The sequence below is a fragment of the Chrysemys picta genome, chromosome 12 (assembly GCF_011386835.1).
Source record: "Chrysemys picta bellii isolate R12L10 chromosome 12, ASM1138683v2, whole genome shotgun sequence".
NCBI classification, from domain to species: domain Eukaryota; kingdom Metazoa; phylum Chordata; order Testudines; family Emydidae; genus Chrysemys; species Chrysemys picta.
The window spans coordinates 27,774,534-27,794,579 of record NC_088802.1 but is presented as its reverse complement, the minus strand read 5'-3'; the positions used below and the strand labels follow the sequence as shown (position 1 = coordinate 27,794,579).

Genomic DNA, 20,046 nt, shown 5'->3' with positions numbered 1-20,046 from the left:
CCCAGCTTCTGGCAAACAGAGGGTAGGGACACCCTTTGTGAAGGGGACATAGGATGGCCACAAATATTTGGTCTCATAGTTGTATGTCCAGTGTGGCATCACCTCAGAGACTGAAATCGACAGGGATTTGGCAGCTGCTGAACCTCTCTCAGTAAGTAAAGACAGACACGTCTTTCAGGCTTTCCTCTGCCCTGTGACAATCCTGCTGATGCAAAGCTAGAAGTGTGGTATAATATTGCTGTGTGGGCACTTCTCCTCTGATGTACTGTTTCCCTGAGTCCAGCTCTGCTGTCTGTGGAACAAATATGGCAGTTTTAGAGTACGTGGCTGATTTACTTAATAACATCTGGCAATTAGAAAGTCTTTGAACCAGGTTTCTCACAGTGCTTTGCAAATATTCCCTAGGACTCACAACATGCCTTGGTAGGTCATCCACATTTGTACAGATGTGGGAAACTGAGCCATGAGTTAAGCGAGTTGCTCGCAGTCATTCAAGTTACTGGCAGAAGTGAGAATTTAATACAGCAGATATCAGAAGGGGAGAGAGGGTGTGATGGTGTTGGGAAGAGATCTCATTTTTTACCATTCTCTCATTTCAGGCAACATGTGCCATCTTTGAGGTGGTGTCAGAACTGCAGTCGAGCAAAGCTGTGCAGGAGCTGCTCCCAGAGTTGTTTCCTGTTCTCCTGCAGCAGATCAGCCAAACTCTTGGACAAGAGATGCCTTTGCCAATGATAAGCAGCCGGAGGGAATTCCGAAAAGACCTACAACATACTGAGGGTGACCCTTGCTGGTAATTAGAAGGAAGGGAGAGAAACAAAGAGAATTCCAATAGAGTTGTGTGACACTCCCCAGGAGTTCCCAGGGTTATGAGGCACCTTACCATTGCCTGCCCTTAGAGTGAGGAAGTCTTGTTTGTGCCTGCTGTGGATCAGTTCCCTGAAACGACCAGGCTCTGGCAAAACAAACACTGCCATCCAGGCCTCCTCAGACTCTGTGTACAGGTTAGTGATAGGTACACACCAACCCCCGAGTCTTCTGACCATTCCGTATAATGTCCAGACCTTTATCCACGGAACACCCACAGAATTACCAGGCCTGCTATTCCCAATGGAACAGTACACTCCAGTTTATTATTATACTTTAGACTCTATACTTTATTACTTATACTATACGGCAAAACACACAGCACTTAGATATATTTATAGTGCAAACAAGAACAGAGATGATCAAAGAACAGAGATTCCAGTGATAGTGAGTAAGAATGCGAGCAAAAAATGGTTACATGTAAAATGAAATCATAACATGCTCTTAGAGACTAAACTTAACCAACAGGTTAACCTCCTGTCTAAAGATGTTTCTCACCCAAAGTTCTCAACCATGCCTGATAGCAACCCCGCTGTCCATATCACTGTCCATCTACTTCCTAAGTGAAAGATGCCAGGGTGTCTTCTTTGTACCCCAAATATACTAGAGCACACCTTTGATGTGTACCCCAAAATTGGGTCCCCACCCCAGTCTACTTCCTGTTACTTTTCTTTCTTTGAAGTTCTCACAGTCCTTCTGAACTGAATGTGAACCCTACATGCTTAATTTACAGATAAAGAAACAGATGGATAAACATTTCTTGCCTGAAAGAAAACCATTTTTTCACCTTTCCTGGTGACTAGTCCCTAGACACAGATCATAAAAATGTAATTTTCAAAGCATATACATGACTCTTTACACCGCATCTGTACATGTGTTTCACAATGATATTGGTGACATGGGCTTTTATTTGAGACTCATATGGCAATTTTTTAGTGAACTAGAATGTATATACCAGACCCCTCAGCACCCACTCTGTGCCCCTCGCCAGTTAACACTAAGAGATTCCTGAGTCATCAGTTGACTTCAGCTCTGATAGCCCATTAATGTACATTTCCCACCAATCTCACAACATTATTAGTTTCTATTATTGTTGTGTTTCTTTATTCTGTGCCAACAAAGTGCTCAAATTACAGACTTCAGGGTTTTATAATGTTTCTGAATTTTCCTAGGAAACCAGGATCTAAACTCTGTTCACGGATGGGCAGTGGCTATAAAATAAACATAAGTACTACTTCACACAACACACGGTCAACCTGTGGAACTCATTGCCAAGGGATGTTGTGAAGGCCAAAAGTATAACTGGGTTAAAAAAGAATTAGATAAGTTCATGGAGGACAGGTCCATCAATGGCTATTAGGCAAGATGGTCAGGGATACAACCCCAAGCTCTGGGTGTCCTTAGGCCTGACCGCCAGAAACTGAGACTGGACAACAGGGATTGGATCACTTCATGATTGCCCTGTTCTGTTCATTCCTTCTGAAGAAGCTGGCATTGACCACTGCAGGAAGACAGTATACTGGTCTAGATGGACCATTGGACTGACCCAGTAAGGCTGGTTTTATGTAGTGGCCACAGTGAGTCAGGTTTTCAAACATGGGTGCCTAAGCTTTGTCCACAAAACTGGAATTTGTTCACATGGATGGGTACCTAGCTATGTGATTGCTGGCGCTGCAGACACAAGTGTTCTGCTCATGCTGTTGGCCCATGTGCAGGCCCATTTTAGGTACCTATATGTGAGGGGTGGTATGCTGTGCCCTGACCTCTTCCATGAACACAGACTGCGCTGAGTCCCTCCAAAGTGTTCTCGGGATGTCCGCTCCTGAGATCCTGGTGGTAAGGGCTCTGATGACTGTTTGACCCCAATGGGTGACCTTAAGTCACCTTTACTCTTGACCTTTGTTTTCTTTCTCCTCCCTCTTGTCTCTCAGGGGACTTCTGCATCCTCACCTTCTCTGTGGCTTGTACTTTCATGTCTAGGTTCCTCCAGCCCCTTTACATATATTTCCTCTTTACCTGGCCCTTCTGGTTTTGTTTCCACCCTCCTGAGCCTCCATACATGCCTTGGTGTCCCTGTTAGAAAGGGATGCCAGTCCATGCCCAGTAGAAGGCAGTGGGGCAATCCATCCACTACCCCTATATGTTTCTGCCTAAACTTCCCCTTGATTTCCAGAGTCACCTCTGCCATTGGGCAGAATTTATTGTCCCCATGTACATATTCAGTTTTGATCCTACCTCTGGGAAGTATCCAGTGGGGTTTCACTAACTCCTGCCCGATTAACAAACAGCACCTCCTTTGTCAGCCCCTTTGACTGGAGACTCTCATACAATACCAGCCTTCTACACAAACTTCCACGTGGCTGGACTTTACAAAAATGAGACAAGCCATTTACAATGCACACTTCACTTCTCTACAGAGGAAAAAGGACTGTAAGCTATCTAAACTAATACCTGCCACTGGGGGCTATAACAATGGTACCCTCAACTCATCTAACAACATTGTCAATCTTTCCAACCACACACTTAGCCCAGCAGAAGAGTCTGTCCTATCTCGGGGACTCTCTTTCTGTCCCACCGTCCCCACGGACATGATACAGTTCTGCGGTGATCTGGAAGCCTACTTTCGTCGTCTCCGACTCAAGGAATATTTTCAACGCACCACTGAACAGTGCACTGACCCACAGGAACCCTCCTACCAACACTACAAGAAGAAGAACTCTGCATGGACTCCTCCTGACGGTCGAAATGACAGACTGGACCTCTACATAGAGTGTTTCCGCAGACGTGCACAGGCTGAAATTGTGGACAAACAACATCACTTGTCCCATAACCTCAGCCGTACAGAACGCAATGCCATCCACAGCCTCAGAAACAACTCTGACATTATCATCAAAGGGGCTGACAAAGGAGGTGCTGTAGTCATAATGAACAGGTCAGATTATGAACAGGAGGCTGCCAGGCAACTCTCCAAGACCACATTCTACAGGCCACTATCCTCTGATCCCACTGAGGAATACCAAAAGAAACTACACCATCTGCTCAAGAAACTCCCAGCTATAGTACGGGAACAAATCTACATGGACACACCTGCAGAACCCCGACCAGGGGTATTCTATCTGCTACCCAAGATCCATAAACCCGGAAACCCTGGACGCCCCATCATCTCAGGCATTGGCACTCTGACAACAGGATTATCTGGCTATTTGGACTCTCTCCTCAGACCCTATGCTACCAGCACTCCCAGCTATCTTCGAGACACCACCGACTTCCTGAGGAAACTACAATGCATTGATGTTCTTCCTGAAAACACCATCCTGGCCACCATGGATGTAGAAGCACTTTACACCAATATTCCACATGAGGATGGACTACAAGCTGTCAGGAACAGTATCCCTGATGAGGCCACAGCAAGCCTGGTGGCTGAGCTTTGTGACTTTGTCCTCACCCACAACCACTTCAGATTTGGGGACAACTTATACCTTCAAGTCAGTGGCACTGCTATGGGTACTCGCATGGCCCCACAGTATGCCAACATTTTTATGGCTGATTTAGAACAACGCTTCCTCAGCTCTCGTCCCCTAATGCCCCTCCTCTACTTGCGCTATATTGATGACATCTTCATCATATGGACCCACGGAAAGGAGGCTCTTGAAGAATTCCACCTGGACTTCAACAATTTCCACCCCACCATCAACCTCAGCCTGGACCAGTCCACACAAGAGATCCACTTCCTGGACACTACAGTACAAATAATTGATGGTCACATAAACACCACCCTATACCGGAAACCTACTGACCGCTATACGTACCTACATGCCTCCAGCTTCCATCCAAGACACATCACACGATCCATTGTCTACAGCCAAGCCCTAAGATACAACCGAATTTGCTCCAACCCCTCAGACAGAGACAAACACCTACAAGATCTTTATCAAGCATTCGTAAAACTACAATACCCACCTGGGGAAGTGAGGAAACAGATTGACAGAGCAAGACGGGTACCCAGAAATCACCTACTGCAGGACAGGCCCAACAAGGACAATAACAGAACACCACTGGCCATCACATACAGCCCCCAGCTAAAACCTCTCCAGCGCATTATCCACGATCTACAACCTATCCTGGAAAATGATCCCTCACTCTCACAGACCTTGGGAGGCAGGCCAGTCCTCGCTTACAGACAACCCCCCAACCTGAAGCAAATACTCACCAGCAACTACACACCACACCACAGAAACACCAACCCAGGAACCTATCCCTGTAGCAAACCTCGTTGCCTACTCTGTCCCCATATCTACTCTGGCAACAGCATCAGAGGACCCAACCACATCAGCCACACCATCAGGGGCTCATTCACCTGCACATCCACTAATGTCATATATGCCATCATGTGCCAGCAATGCCCCTCTGCCATGTACATTGGCCAAACCGGACAGTCCCTCCGCAAAAGAATAAATGGACACAAATCAGACATCAGGAATGGTAACATACATAAGCCAGTAAGTGAACACTTCAATCTCCCTGGTCATTCTATTACAGATTTAAAAGTCACTATCATTGAACAAAAAAACTTCAGAAACAGACTTCAAAGAGAAACAGCAGAACTAAAATTCATTTGCAAATTCAACACCATTAATCTGGGCTTGAATAGGGACTGGGAGTGGCTGGCTCACTACAGAAGCAGCTTTTCCTCTCCTGGAATTGACACCTCCTCATCTATTATTGGGAGTGGACTACATCCACCCTGATTGAATTGGCCCTGTCAACACTGGTTCTCCACTTGTGAAGTAACTCCCTGCTCTCCATGTGTCAGTATATAATGCCTGCATCTGTAACTTTCACTCTATGCATCCGAAGAAGTGAGGTTTTTACTCACGAAAGCTTATGCCCAAATAAATCTGTTAGTCTTTAAGGTGCCACCAGACTCCTTGTCTCCATCACCTGGATCGCCAAAACCTCTACACTGGCTTCTCCAACAGGCTCTCAATTTGCATAGATGACAGGGAAATCCCTGATGATGACAGAGAGGGGTGTTGCACCCCCACATCTTCCACAAACACAGACCACGTTGAGACTTTCTTGCTTGTAAGCACCAACATATAGTCTATTTAATCCCCCTACCAATACATAGCACCTTTATATTGTATCTCAACTTTCTAAACTCTTCTCCAAAAGTGGGGGCTAAGGTGTTTCCACTCAGAGACCTCACTTTGTCAGGCTCTCCTAGCTTTTTGTCTTTTTGTTTCTCCTAGCGTGACCAGACAGCAAGTGTGAAAAATCAGGACAGGGGGTGGGGGTAACAGGTACCTGTATAAGATAAAGCCCCAAATATCGAGACATCTGGTCACCCAAGTTTCTTTCTGTCTGTTCCCCTCAAAGAGCTCCTGCCCATGTCCTTTTATACAGTTTCCCTGTTAATGGAATGATTGGTTCCTTGACTCACTAGCCCCAATCTGACCTCGTAATCAGGTACATCTCTGTCCAATTAGGCCTTCTGTGAGGAACCAAATTAGTAGTAATAGTGACCAGCGTGCTGACTCAAGTGCAAACCCTCAGCACTCTGTCACATCATATCTGGAGATATGACCCCCAAATGTCCATTAGTGATCACCACACTCTATGTCCCCAGTGTTTGGGTCCTGATCATGTATCTTTTCCATATCATTGTACTCTGCTAGTGCCCATACTCCTTGCAGAAAGGGGAAAATGACTGCAAAATTTTGTCCCTAGCAAAACTAGTCATATGAGATGTATGAGACTGAAACTTACCTCCCGGCATCAAGTCCTTCCAGGGACACTGGTGTCCAGGATATTGCCAATGGATGAACTGTCGATGTACAGCAGACCTGACAAGTAACCGGGGCTTCCTGACTCTGTTCAGGCTGCACCTTCCTACTGATTGCTGCAGTTCTGTGCCTCTCTTTCCTCAGGCTTTCTATCCAAGCATTAGAGGCTGTGCTTTTCAAAGCTGGGAATGAGAGACTGGTGAGAGCGCTCAGGGAGCAGAGAACACAGAGTCTGCTTGAAAACCCCAAGACTCACCATGAGGGAGTGTGTCTGCTGGTGAGGTAAGAGATCTAGGAGGCATGATTTTATCCTTGGGAATCAGTAGCAAATAGAGTGGCTGAGAGGGAACCTCCAGTTTATAGCTTTGTTGGAGGTGCCCTGGGTGGAAACACACAGCTCCCATTCATAGATATCAGTGCTGTATGCTCAGAGCAGCTGAGTTTTTGAAGTGTGCAATCTACCCCATAAGCAGTTTATTTTGTCTTCCAGTGTTCTGCTAAGATCTGGACTAATAACACCTGAGACCTCCTCCCCTGGGTGAATTCCCCAACAGAAAACCTCCAAGTCACCAGCACAGCTTTCCTTGCCCAGGTAAGACACAGGGTTCTGAAGAGCAGTGTCACCATTAGACTGTTGTCTCATGTTTGCCTTTCTTTCGGGAGTTGTACAGTTCAGTTCATAGGAGTAATTGTCATTTTAGATAGTAGAATGGGTCCTCCTTTATATGGAAACCTCACAAAGAATTTCATTACACCTTTCTGAGTCATTCTCTTTCTGATATTTTTATTGCTGTCATTGCCTATGCTAGCTACACAACCACTGGTGCTGTCTGCGAGAGATACAGACTTAGGCCTGGTCTACACTACGGGTTCAGGTCGACTTTAGCAGCGTTAAATCGAATTAAGCCTGGACACATCCACACAACGAAGCCCTTTCTTTCGACTTAAAGGGCCCTTTAAACCGGTTTCTTTACACCACCTTCGACGAGGGGATTAGCGATAAAATCGGCCTTTGCGGGTTGGAATTGGGGTAGTGTGGACGGAATTCGACGTTATTGGCCTCCGGGAGCTATCCCACAGTGCTTCATTGTGACCGGTCTGGACAGCACTCTCAACTCAGATGCACTGACCAGGTAGACAGGAAAAGACCCGCGAACATTTGAATTTCATTTCCTGTTTGCCCAGCTTGGAGAGCACAGGTGACCACGCAGAGCTCATCAGCACAGGTAACCGTGATGGAGTCCCACGATCGCAAAAGAGCTCCAGCATGGACCGAACGGGAGGTACGGGATCTGCTCGCCATATGGGGAGATGAATCAGTGCTAGCTGAACTCCGTAGCAGTAAAAGAAATGGCAAAGTATTAGAAAAGGTCTCCAAGGCCATGAAGGACCGGGGCCATAACAGGGACACACAGCAGTGCCGCGTGAAAATTAAGGAGCTACGGCAAGCCTACCACAAAGCCAGAGAAGCAAATGGAAGGTCCGGGGCAGAGCCGCAAACTTGCCGCTTCTACGCGGAGCTGCATGCCATTCTAGGGGGTGCAGCCACCACTACCCCAACCGTGTGCTATGACTCCGTCAATGGAGAAACACACAGGGAAGATGGTTCGGGGAACGAGGAAGATGAGGATGGAGGTACTGTAGGTAGCTCACAGCAGCAAGGAAGCGGAGAAACCGGTTTCCCCAACAGCCAGGCTATGTTTGTGACCCTGGACCTGGAACCAGTAACCCCCGAACTCACCCAAGACCCTCAGGGCACACAGGAGACCTCTGGTGAGTGTACCTTTGTAAATATTACACATGGTTTAAAAGCAAGCGTGTTTAATGATTAATTTGCCCTGGCAATCGCGGCCAGTACATCTACTGGAAAAGTCTGTTAACGTGTATGGGTATGGAGCGGAAATCCTCCAGGGACATCTCCAGAAAGCTCTCCTTCATTTACTCCCAAAGCCTTTGCAAAAGGTTTCTGGGGAGGGCTGCCTTATCCCGTCCGCCATGGTAGGACACTTTACCATGCCAGGCCAGTAGCACGTAGTCTGGAATCATTGCATAACAAAGCATGGCAGCGTATGGTCCCGGTGTTTGCTGGCATGCAGACAATATCCATTCCTTATCTCTCTTTGTTATCCTCAGGAGAGTGATATCATTCACGGTCACCTGGTTGAAATGGGGTGATTTTATTAAGGGGACATTCAGAGGTGCCCGTTCCTGCTCTTCTGAGCAGAAATGTTCCCCGCTGTTAACCACGCGGTGGGGGGAGGGGTGAAGTGACCATCCCAGAGAATCGGGTGTGTGTGTGGGGGGGGTGGTTTACTTGGGTTTGTGCCGCATGTTAACCCGGAAACCGCAGCCCCTCCTTTTACATTGAAAACCCATTTTAAATGGCCAACCCAATTCATCCTTGATATGGGAAATGCGCTGCTGTTTGAAACCTTTCCCGCATGTTAAGAAGGTTAAAAAAGCCAAAAGACTGTGGCTTACCATGGCTGCCTGCAAGCCGAAATATGTTGCCTGGGGCACTGCGTGAGTGATCTCTCATACCAAACCGGCAGGCAGAGGAAAAATGCGACCTTGTAATGAAAGAGTGTACCCATTGTTCTCTAAAATGTGTCTTTTTTAACCACCTCTCCCTTCTCCTCCACCAGCTGCAAATGTTTCTCCTTCGCAGAGGCTAGTGAACATTATAAAGAGAAAACGGAGGACGCGGGACAATATGTTCACGGAGCTCCAGATGTCCTCCCACGCTGATAGAGCACAGCAGAATGCGTGGAGGCAGTCAATGTCAGACATGAGAAAAGCACAATATGAACGAGAGGAGAGGTGGCAGGCTGAATGGCGGGATGAAAAGAGCAAGTGGCGGGCTGAAGATGATAGGTGGCGTCAGCTTGCAGACAGACGGCAAGAGTCAATTTTCCGTCTGCTGGAGCATCAAACTGATATGCTCGAGCGTATGGTTGAGCTGCAGGAAAGGCAGCAGGAGCAGAGACCGCCGCTACAGCCCCTGTTTAACCAACAGCCCTCCTCCCCAAGTTCCATAGCCTCCTCACCCAGACGCCCAAGAACACGGTGGGGGGGCCTCCGGCCACCCAGTCACTCCACCCCAGATGATCGCCCAAGCATCAGAAGGCTGACCTTCAATAAGAGTTAAAGTTTTAAAATGCAGTGTGTCCTTTTCCATCCCTCCTCCCCCACCCATCCCAGGCTACCTTGGCAATTATCCCCCTACTTGTGTGAGGAATTAATAAAGAATGCATGAATGTGAAAAAACAATGACTTTATTGCCTCTGCAAGCGGTGCTCGAAGTGGGGAGGGGAGGATGGGGTGGTTGGTTTACAGGGAAGTAGAGTGAACCGGGTCGGGCGGGGGTGGAGGGTTCATCAAGGAGAAACAAACAGAAGTTTCACACAGTAGCCTGGCCAGTCACAAAACTCGTTTTCAAAGCTTCTCTGATGCGCACCGTGCCCTGCTGTGCTACTCTAACCGCCCTGGTGTCTGGCTGCACGTAATCAGCGGCCAGGCGAGTTGCCTCAACCTCCCACCCCGCCATAAATGTCTCCCCCTTACTCTCACAGATATTGTGGAGCGCACAGCAAGCAGCAATAACAATGGGGATATTCTTTTCGCTGAGGTCTGAGCGAGTCAGTAAGCTGCGCCAGCGCGCTTTTAAACATCCAAATGCACATTCCACCACCATTCGGCACTTGCTCAGCCTATAGTTGAACAGGTCCTGACTCTTGTCCAGGCTGCCTGTGTACGGCTTCATGAGCCATGGCATTAAGGGGTAGGCTGGGTCCCCAAGGATCACGATAGGCGTTTCAACATCCCCAATGGTTACTTTCTGGTCCGGGAAGCAAGTCCCTTCCTCCAGCTTTCGTAACAGACCAGAGTGCCTGAAGACGCGAGCATCATGTACCTTTCCCGGCCATCCCACGTTGATGTTGGTGAAACGTCCCTTGTGATCCACCAGGGCTTGCAGCAGCATTGAAAAGTTCCCCTTGCAGTTTACGTACTCAGTAGCTTGGTGCTCCGGTGCCAAGATAGGGATATGGGTTCCGTCTATGGCCCCACCACAGTTTGGGAATCCTATTTCAGCAAAACCATCCACTATTGCCTGCACGTTGCCCAGAGTCACTACCCTTGATATCACCAGGTCTTTCATTGCCCTGGCAACTTGGATCACAGCAGCCCCCACCGTAGATTTGCCCACTCCAAATTGATTCCCGACTGACCGGTAGCAGTCTGGCGTTGCAAGCTTCCACAGGGCTATCGCCACTCGCTTCTCAACTGTGAGGGCTGCTCTCATCTTGGTATTCTGGCGTTTCAGGGCAGGGGAAAGCAAGTCACAAAGTTCCATGAAAGTGCCCTTACGCATGCGAAAGTTTCGCAGCCACTGGGAATCGTCCCACACCTGCAGCACGATGCGGTCCCACCAGTCTGTGCTTGTTTCCCGGGCCCAGAATCGGCGTTCCACGGCATGAACCTGCCCCAGTGACACCATGATTTCCACATTGCTGGGGCCTGTGCCTTGTGAGAGGTCTATGTCCATGTCAATTTCCTCATCACTCTCTTCGCCGCGCTGCAATCGCCTCCTCGGCTGGTCCGGGTTTCGCCTTGGCATGTCCTGGCTCTGCATATACTCCAGGACAATGCGCGTGGTGTTCATAGTGCTCATAATTGCCGCGGTGATCTGAGTGGGCTCCATGATCCCAGTGCTAGCTATGGCGCCTGGTCTGAAAAAAGGCGCGAAACTAGTATCTGACGGACCAGGAGAAGGAGGGAGGGCCGAGTGACGACATGGCGTACAGGTACAGGGAATTAAAATCAAGAAAGGTGGCTGTGCATCAGGGAGAAACACAAACAACTGTCACACAGAATGGTCCCCCCAAAGATTAAACTGAAAAGCCTGGGTTTAGCAGGCCGTTGATTTCACGGAGGGAGGGGAAGCAAATGAATACAGAACAAATCTATTTTTTACATCTTAAGCTGGCAGCCAACGGTGCAGCATGACTGATAGCCTCTGCAGTATGATGACGATGGATACCAGTCGTAATATACCATCTTCTACCAAAAGGCAAGGGGCTGCTGCTGTGTAGCAATGCAGCCCCACGTCTGCCAGCCCCACGTCTGCCAGCACCCAGATCGCCCTCGGCCTCTTCTGGGTGCTTAAAAGACAATACTGGGCAATTGGCAGAAAATAGTATACTACGACTGATAGCCATCATCATCGAGACAGTAGCATGTCTGCCCAGGTGCCCATGATTGACAGCCACTGCAGTATGACTACGACAGATACCAGTCATAATATACCATCTTCTACCAAAAGGCAAGGGGCTGGTACAATGCAGCCCTACGGCTGCCAGCCCCACGGCTATTAGTCATGCTACACCGTCTACCGCCAAAAGGCAGTTAGCAGCTGCTGCTGTGTAGCAATGCAGTCCCACATCTGCCGGCACCCGGAGGACATATGGTGACAGTGAGCTCAGCTCAGCTGAGCGGGCTCCATGCTTGCCATGGTATGTTGTCTGCACAGGTAACCCAGGTAAAAAGGCGCGAATCTATTGTCTGCCGTTGCTGTGACGGAGGGGGAGGGGCCTGATGACATGTACCCAGAACCTCCCATGACACTGTTTTGCATCATCCGGGCATTGGGATCTCAACCCAGAATTCCGATGGGCGGCGGAGACTGCGGGAACTGTGGGATAGCTGTGGGATAGCTACCCATAGTGCAATGCTCCGGAAGTCGACGCTAGCCTTGGTACTGTGGACGCGGTCCGCCGACTAGAGCACTTAGAGCATTTTATGTGGGGACACACACAATCGGCTGTATACAACCGATTTCTATAAAACCGGCTTCTATAAATTCGAACTAATTTCGTAGTGTAGACATACCCAGAGTTTGAATTTCTGGACCTCTTCTCCCAAGTCCTAGTGCTGATACTAACCAACAGCTCCTGATTTTGGTTTAGCTCAGCAGGTCTTCTGAATGAACCTAGTGTCCTAATACTATAAAACAAGCAACACACAAATACATTCACATCTATCTTAGGTTCTTATTACTGTAGTATCTGAGTACCTCAAAACTCTTTAATGTATGTATCCCCACATCACTCCTGGGAGGTAGGGAAGCACAATGATTCCTATTTTACAAGCAGGGAGCTGAGTCACAGAAGGGCTAAGTGACTTGCCCAAGGTCTTTGAGAGAGCAGGAAATTGAACCTGGGTCTGCTAAGTCCTGGGCTAGTGTGATAACAGCTGGACCATCCACCCTTTCCACAGCCTTCCACTAACATCGGCATCATATTTCCCACTTATGCTAATCAACTATCTTAGGGGCTCATCTGGTTCTAAGAAAAACAATCAATCTGTGCCTGTGATGGGCTGTACCTGGGCTTTGAGGCTCCTTACAAGAGGCCCCGTGGTCCTACTACACCCTGCCCCAGGAAAACAGCCACAAATCTGGGTCTGTCTAGAGAGGACTCATGAAAGCAGCCAATCAGAGCCCATCAGGCTCAGCTAAAAGGAGCTGCAGGGCCTTAGCAGGTCAGTTCCTGGCAGGACCTGGAGGGGCAGGAAAGGGTGCTGCTCTCTGGCCACAGAAATTCAGGGGATAGCCAGAGTTTGATTCTGGCAGCATTTGCTTAAGCTGGATTTGCAGGAAGAGAGTCCCTAAGAACTTTAACCCGGAGGTGAGGGTGAAGCTAAAAGTGGCCAGTCGGAAGAAGCAAAAATGAACTGAAATCAAGCAGTGCCTAGCTACTGTTTACAGGGTCCATGGTTTGGAACCCAGAGTTATGGGCAGGCCCTGGTTCCCCTACGATCTACAGTGGCATAAGCCCCACGGAGGGGACAATGCTTATGGAGAGCTTGAACAAAGGGCAGAATTTCAAGAACCCAGAGTTGGGGCTGGAGACCCTAGTGAGGGCAATGGGATTGTTCTTGACTACCCCAGAAGGGGTTCATTTGGACTTTGGGATGCAGCCAGAGGCCTGAGACACAGAAGACTCACTAAGGTCGGCTGGCAGGGTGCGCCAGGGGTGAGAAAAGGACTGTGGTACTAGACCCAGCCACTAAGAGGCTCTCAAGCGGTGAGTGGATCCCTATTATAGTGCCCAAAAGGAAAGCTCCATGTTTTAAGACATTTCTCATTTGTGTGGAATAATAAAGTTACAGTGTCTTATGTGCCAAGTATCAGAGGGGTAGCCATATTAGTCTGTATCCACAAGACTGTGGCTGTAGGAGGACTCCTTGTTGTTTTTAGTGTATTCCATGTCTGCTCAAATTATATTCCCAATTTTAATGATCATATTGGGGCTAATGGACATGTTGATTTTATTTCAGCTAATGAGTGATCCCATGCTCAGGGAGAAGAAGTTCCTTAAGTCTGTCTTGAGCATCTTGGAAGAAAGATCACAAGATAGGAACAGCATTGTCCGCCAGATGGCTGTGAGAGGCCTGGGAAATTTAGTCTATGGGGCACCTGAGAAGGTAAGAGAGATTACTGAATAGAATGTAGCATAACTAAAGAAACCAAGAGAGAGAGTTGTTCAGAGTTTACAGAGGCTGCACAAAATGCACTAGGCCAAATTCTGCTCTCTCATATACCCTAGTAAGCTCTTTGCAGTAAATATAGAGCAAGCTGGATCCTTTGGTAAGCTGGGCATAAGTCAACAATGTGCACTTTAATATGACCATAGGTAAATGTATACATCTGGGAACAAAAAATGCAGGCCATACTTACAGGATGAGAGACTCTATCCCAGGAAGCAATGATGCTGAAAAAAACTTGAGTCATGGCACATAATCAGTTGAACATAAGCTCCCAATACGAAGTTGTGGCCAAAAGGGCTGAAATGATCCTTGGAGGTATAAACAGAGGAATCTTGAAGAAGAGTAAAGAAGTTATTTTCCCTCTGAATATGGCACTCATGTGAGCACTGCTGGAATACTGTGTCCAGATCAGGTATCCACAATTCAAGAAGGATGCTGATAAATTAGAGAGGATTCAGAGAAGAGTCGCAAGCATTGGAAAATATACCTTTAGTGATAGACTCAAGGAGCTCAATCTATTTAGCTTTACAAAGAGAAGGTTAAGGAGTGACTTGAGGACAGTCTATAACTACTCATATGGGGAACAAATTTTGATAATGGGTTCGTCACATTAGCAAACAAAGGTATAACAAGATTCAATGGGGGAAAATGAAGCTAGGCTAATTCAGACTGGAAATAAGGCATACATTTTTAATGGTAATTTTAATTAACCATTGGAACAATTTACCAAAGGTTGTGGTGCGGGCGGAGGATAGAGAGGAACGTCAGCCCCAGCACCAGGGTGAGGGGCAGGCTTGCCCCCAAGGTGCGCACCCACTGATAGGCGGCCAGGAGACCTGGGGGACAGCCTACAGCTCCGGCTGAGCCTGAACTCTCTGGAGCACCCCACTAACCTTGGCAGAGCCACAGCCCAGCATAAATTCCCCCAGCTCCATGGAAACCAACCCCTCCCCATTCCAGCTGTGCAGGGGTTTAATGTTTCCTAGGCCTGAGGCCCAGCATCCGGGAAGGAGGGAACGGGGGGGGGGGATGTCATCCCACCTGCCCAAAAGGCATGTAGCCTGGGGCGGGGGGGGGAGTGCACAGGGAACCTCTGGTGAGGGCGCTGCCAAGCTTCCCTCTCCACCCCCCTGCCCCAACTCACCTACACCTCTGCCTCCGCCTCCTCCCTTGAGTGCGCCAGGTCCCTGCTCCTCCACCTACCTCCCAGCACTTGCCGCCGTGAAACAGCTGTTTCACGGCGTAACAAGCTGCAGGAGGAGGGGGGAGGAGCGGGAACACGGCGCGCTCAGGGAAGGAGGCGGGGGTTGGCAGGGGATTTGGGGAAGGGGTTGGAATAGGGGCAGGGAGGGGGCAGAGTTGGGGTGGGGACTTTGGGGAAGGGGTTTGAATGGGGGCAGGGCATGGGCGGGAGGGGGCAGGACAGGGGTGGAGTCAGGGCGGGGTCGGGCGCAGAGGTGGGCAGCACCCACCAGCACCAGCAGAAGTCAGCATCTATGGCCACAGTGCCATTGACCTCCACAAGGAGGGACTCAGCGTGAGAGGCTGAGGAAGCAGCAAGGCCCTGTGACGCTGGCAGACCAGGTGCCAGCTCATGCTAAGGCCCCCAGGCCTCACTGAGCACTGACAAACGCAGAGCCGGGAACCAGGCTGGCTCACCAGTGTGTTCGCACTGTTAGAATAGATGTGAAGTTGATGAGAATGTGTTTGGTGTTTAAAAATACTGAAATGCTTGTAGGATGCTGATCTCACTTATCACATCACTGGAGCCTATGGTGTAGTTACATCAAGCGTTTGCATTGTAAACCTCTTATTGTGTAACTCAACTTCCTTGATTCCACGCCCCCCCCACCCCCGGACATACCCATGAAGGGGAGCCAAGCACCGACTGACACTTGCCCCATCAGTTTGAGCTCTGGGGGAAGGAAATAAGGCCTGACCAGAAAGATCTGTATCACTGCAGGGGTTGGCATTCAGGGAAGGCAAGATTTCTAAGCATAAGCAAGGGATCCACAAGCAGCTTATCTTGGGTTAGCCCTGAAGGTCGTATTGGTTACCCCTTTCACACAGCAAGCCTATCTGTGCAATCCCCCCTTATAAATTAACCTGGTCCCATCCTGGGAGAGTTCCACTTACCTGAGCTATCAACTGGCATGGAGATGCAGCGGCTCAGCAGTGGCACTGCAGAGGGCTCCAGGGACCCCAGCTTGAGCTGATCAGCTGTGAGGGTGACACACACATCCCATTACACTGGCACAGCGAGCACACGGAGTCCAGAGCCTCCCCTGCCCTGGGTTGGACCCTGTAGCCAGGCCACCTCCAGGGGCAGGATTGGTGACGAGAGCCACTCCACAGCTGTCGTGGCATATGGAAGGTGTGGACCAGTTCCGTGCAAGGGGAGTGCCCGGGCCTCCACCCCGCTCCCTGCAGCACTGCACCCCATACTGAGTCCTTCTGCATCCTTGACTTCTTTCACCCCTGTCCGGTCCATGCCCAGCTCAGTTGCTCTGAGGGGGAGCACAGCTGCTGCGTTCCCCTCCCTGAGCCAGGGCAACCCTTACCCAGGTCCTTGGCGCTGGCATCTGGCTGCCTCCAGAGCTCTCCTTGTGGTGGTCGATGGAGGAGACGCTGATGACGCGCTTGCTGTGTCTGACAGGGCTGGTGCGCGAGGCATGGCTGGGCTGGGGGAAGAGCCGCAGCGGCTGCATCTCCTCCATGACACAGCTGGCATCAGCACCAGGCCAGGCTGGGCAGTGCCAGCCTGGGGACCAGCCACACCCACCACTCAAGGACAATAGGGGCCATTCAGAGCATCTCGTCTGACCTCCCCATCACGCGGGGGCAACACCTCCCCCAGCGAGTCGTGCCCCCACCCCAGAGCAGAGCTGAGTCAGAGGGACAGGGACGGGCACAGGGACAGGGACGGGCACAGGGACGGCTTGGCTCCCCTCACTTGGCTGATGGCCCAGGAGGGAACATGCTCCACGCCAGCAGCTGCATGGCTTGTGTGAGGGAGACCCGTGTCCATGGAGCTGCGTAACGTGGGAGGGGCCAGGTGTGCTACTGTAGACAAGGAGAGCGCAGAGCCCAGCTGAGTCCAGAGCGCCAGGTGCTGCCATCACACGATGGCCCCGCAAAGCTTGCTCTCGGCTGCTGGCTCCCTGGCAGCTGGGGCGAGGGGGTTACAGCGCTGGCCCAGTGACCCATCTGAACGTTGGGCTGGTTCCTCTGGCATCAGAGGATGGACCCGGCTGTTCCCACAGGCCTTGGCTCCACCCTGAGCCAGGTGTTCCACCCAGCAAGGCAGGGAACGCTGCTCCAGCAGCCAAGTCTGAGGGCAGAGCAGGGCTGTGCCGGGGGAGGGGCTGCTTGGGTGCAGGATTCTCCACCTCTCCAGAGCCGCCAGGCCGGGTGTTAAGGCCTCTCACTGTGACTTGCTGCCAGCAGGGGGCACCCTGCCAGGCCCTGCTTCATCCCTGCTGCACAGGGATCCCACCCTTGCAGACACAGGGGCTTTGCTTGGGGGGTTCTAGCTCTTTCTGTCCCCTCCCCAGCCACGTGCCGGCCTCCAGCCCCGCTAGTGGGACCAGGGTTTGGACACTGGCCCAAGTCTGGCCCAAACTGCTATGGGCAGGAGGGACCGGGGATGGGAAGGACGAAGGTTCTGGTGCAGGGAGCAGGACCCACCACTCCCGTGGGAGGAGCTCCAGGGCCGGGCCCATCACTCCTGTGGCTGAAGAATTAATTAGTCAGCCTCAGGTAATTGTGCAGGGCCAGGAAGGTGACCCGCTGCAGACGCACCATGATGATCTGGAAGGGAAGGGGAGAGTCTGAGCATGCGGCACAATGCAGGGGAGGGGAGGGCATCAGCACCTGGGACGGGGGCCGAGGCCACACTCACCTGCACCACCCGCACCAGGCTCTCGGGGTACTTCTCAAAGACAGCAGAGAAGACCTCGACCGGCAGCTGTAGCATTGTGGAGTCCTCGCCCACCGGCACAGACACTGTCCGGTACGGCCGCTGGTGCTCCTGTGTGAGAACCCGAGTGCCCATAGGTCCCTGCACCAAGGCTGGGGTGCCCTCGCCTCCTCCTTTGGGTAGAGCAGCCTAACAGTGGTGGGCACTGCCAAGGACAGCCAGGGATCCGGGGGGTACCCCACTGCTTCAGGCCAAAAGGTCCAGAGAGCAGCCTACAGCCACATTCACCCGAGCCCAGCAGCCAGCCAAGGCCGAGATCCAGGCCCTGTGGAGGAAAGGTTCATCTCCTCTAGACTTTGTGTGGGGCAAGGTGGCAAGCATGGGGCAGGGTGATGGTGGCATGTCACCACCTGGGACCCAGGCTGCAAACCCATCATGGGATGAGGGATCAGGTGGGCTTAGCACACACATCCCACAGGGCCTTTCTGGTGTGGGAATCTGTGACCAGCTTCCAAGTCCCTTCTGCAACTTCCCTCCAGCCTCCTGCTGGGGAGGGCTGTGCGTGCCATACAGAGGTAGGAGCTCATCCTGAGGGGGTAGCTGGGCTGGGCTGCAGCAACTCATGCTGGGTGGGTGGGGGGCAATTGCCTGCTGAGGGGGCTGTGCAGAGGCAGGGGGCTGTGTATGTCGTGCAGGGATGGAGGCTCGTGGGTGGCGGGGAAGGCATCTGTGCATTGGGATGGGGCTGTGTGTGCTGTGCCGGGGCGGGGATCATTCCACCGGGGAGTTGGCTCATTCTAGGGGCCTCTGTTCTGCCCTTGCAGCTGGAGCAGATGCTGGAGAACACAGCCGTGCGTGCCCTGAAGCAGCTGATTCTGCTGCACCGGGAGGATGGCCCCAGTCCCATACTGTTGAGTGGCTCAACATGTGCAGCTGGTGTTCAGGACACCTTCACATCAAGTGCCCATGCTGTGTCTTCTCCCGCCGGAGCCCCAACAAGCTGGTACTATCCCTCTCGTCCCCAGGACCCTCTGGGCTGGTGCAGCATGGTGCCACACGGCGAAGCTGTCTGTGCTAAGGAAGACAAGACCACTTGGGGGTGGGCACAGAGCTGTTGTCTCAGAAAAGACCCCCAGGCCAGTCCGGTCCCTGTGGTGCCTCTGCTGCCTTCCATGGCATTAACCTGGGCAGAGTCTGATGCCAGCCTGGCCTAGGTCTGTGATGGCATCAGACCTCTCTGGAGTGCGAGGTGCAGAGCCAGGGGGTTCCCTGTTATAAGGGGGTGGGAGGGTGCTGTGTGTGTGGGAAGGAGTTGCTGTGGGGTGGGGAGTGGGCTCTGGGGGTGCATGCGTGCTATATGGGGGTTGCTTTGGGGGGTGGCAGCCTGTCTGACTCTCGCTCCTGGCCCTGCAGAGGGAGATGTACGCAAAGGTCTTTGAGAAGGATGCCAACCGGCACAGTGACTGGCACGGGTCCTGGCTGGCAACAGCATTGCCCGGGTGCTGGGAGGAGGAGGTGCCAGGTAGGGGCTCAGACAGGGCCTGGCTGGGGCACTGAATTCCCATGGCACTCCTTTGCACCCAGGTGCAAACCAGCCAATGGGGGGCCATAGGCATCCACAACCCCAGCTTTACAGTGGGCAGGGGGGACAAACCCAGGAATAGAACCCAGGAGTCCTGGCTCCCAGCCCCATGTCCCTACTAGTACACGAACACTGCCTCCCAATATGAGCCATGGGAGTGGGGCTGGGACAGTGACCCTGCCGCCCACCACCCTGCCCAGAGCAGTGCATGCTGGGAGCACCATTGCAGACATCCTGGCCGCCTGCCCCGTTGGAGGCATGGCAGCTGCGTGGCAGGTTGCAGAGTTCGGGGCCATGTGATGGCCCCTGGGGCAGGCTCCCTACCTGCCATTGGTCTCTGACCC

General features: G+C 51.4%; 1 long non-coding RNA gene across 1 annotated transcript; it reads left to right on the top strand.

Moving 5' to 3' along the window:
• The first annotated feature begins 605 nt into the window (after positions 1–605).
• Positions 606–20,046, top strand: LOC135974480 (uncharacterized). Its single transcript, XR_010591745.1, has 4 exons — positions 606–793; positions 6,798–6,935; positions 7,144–7,245; positions 13,992–20,046. It is a non-coding gene; the product is annotated as an uncharacterized LOC135974480 (long non-coding RNA).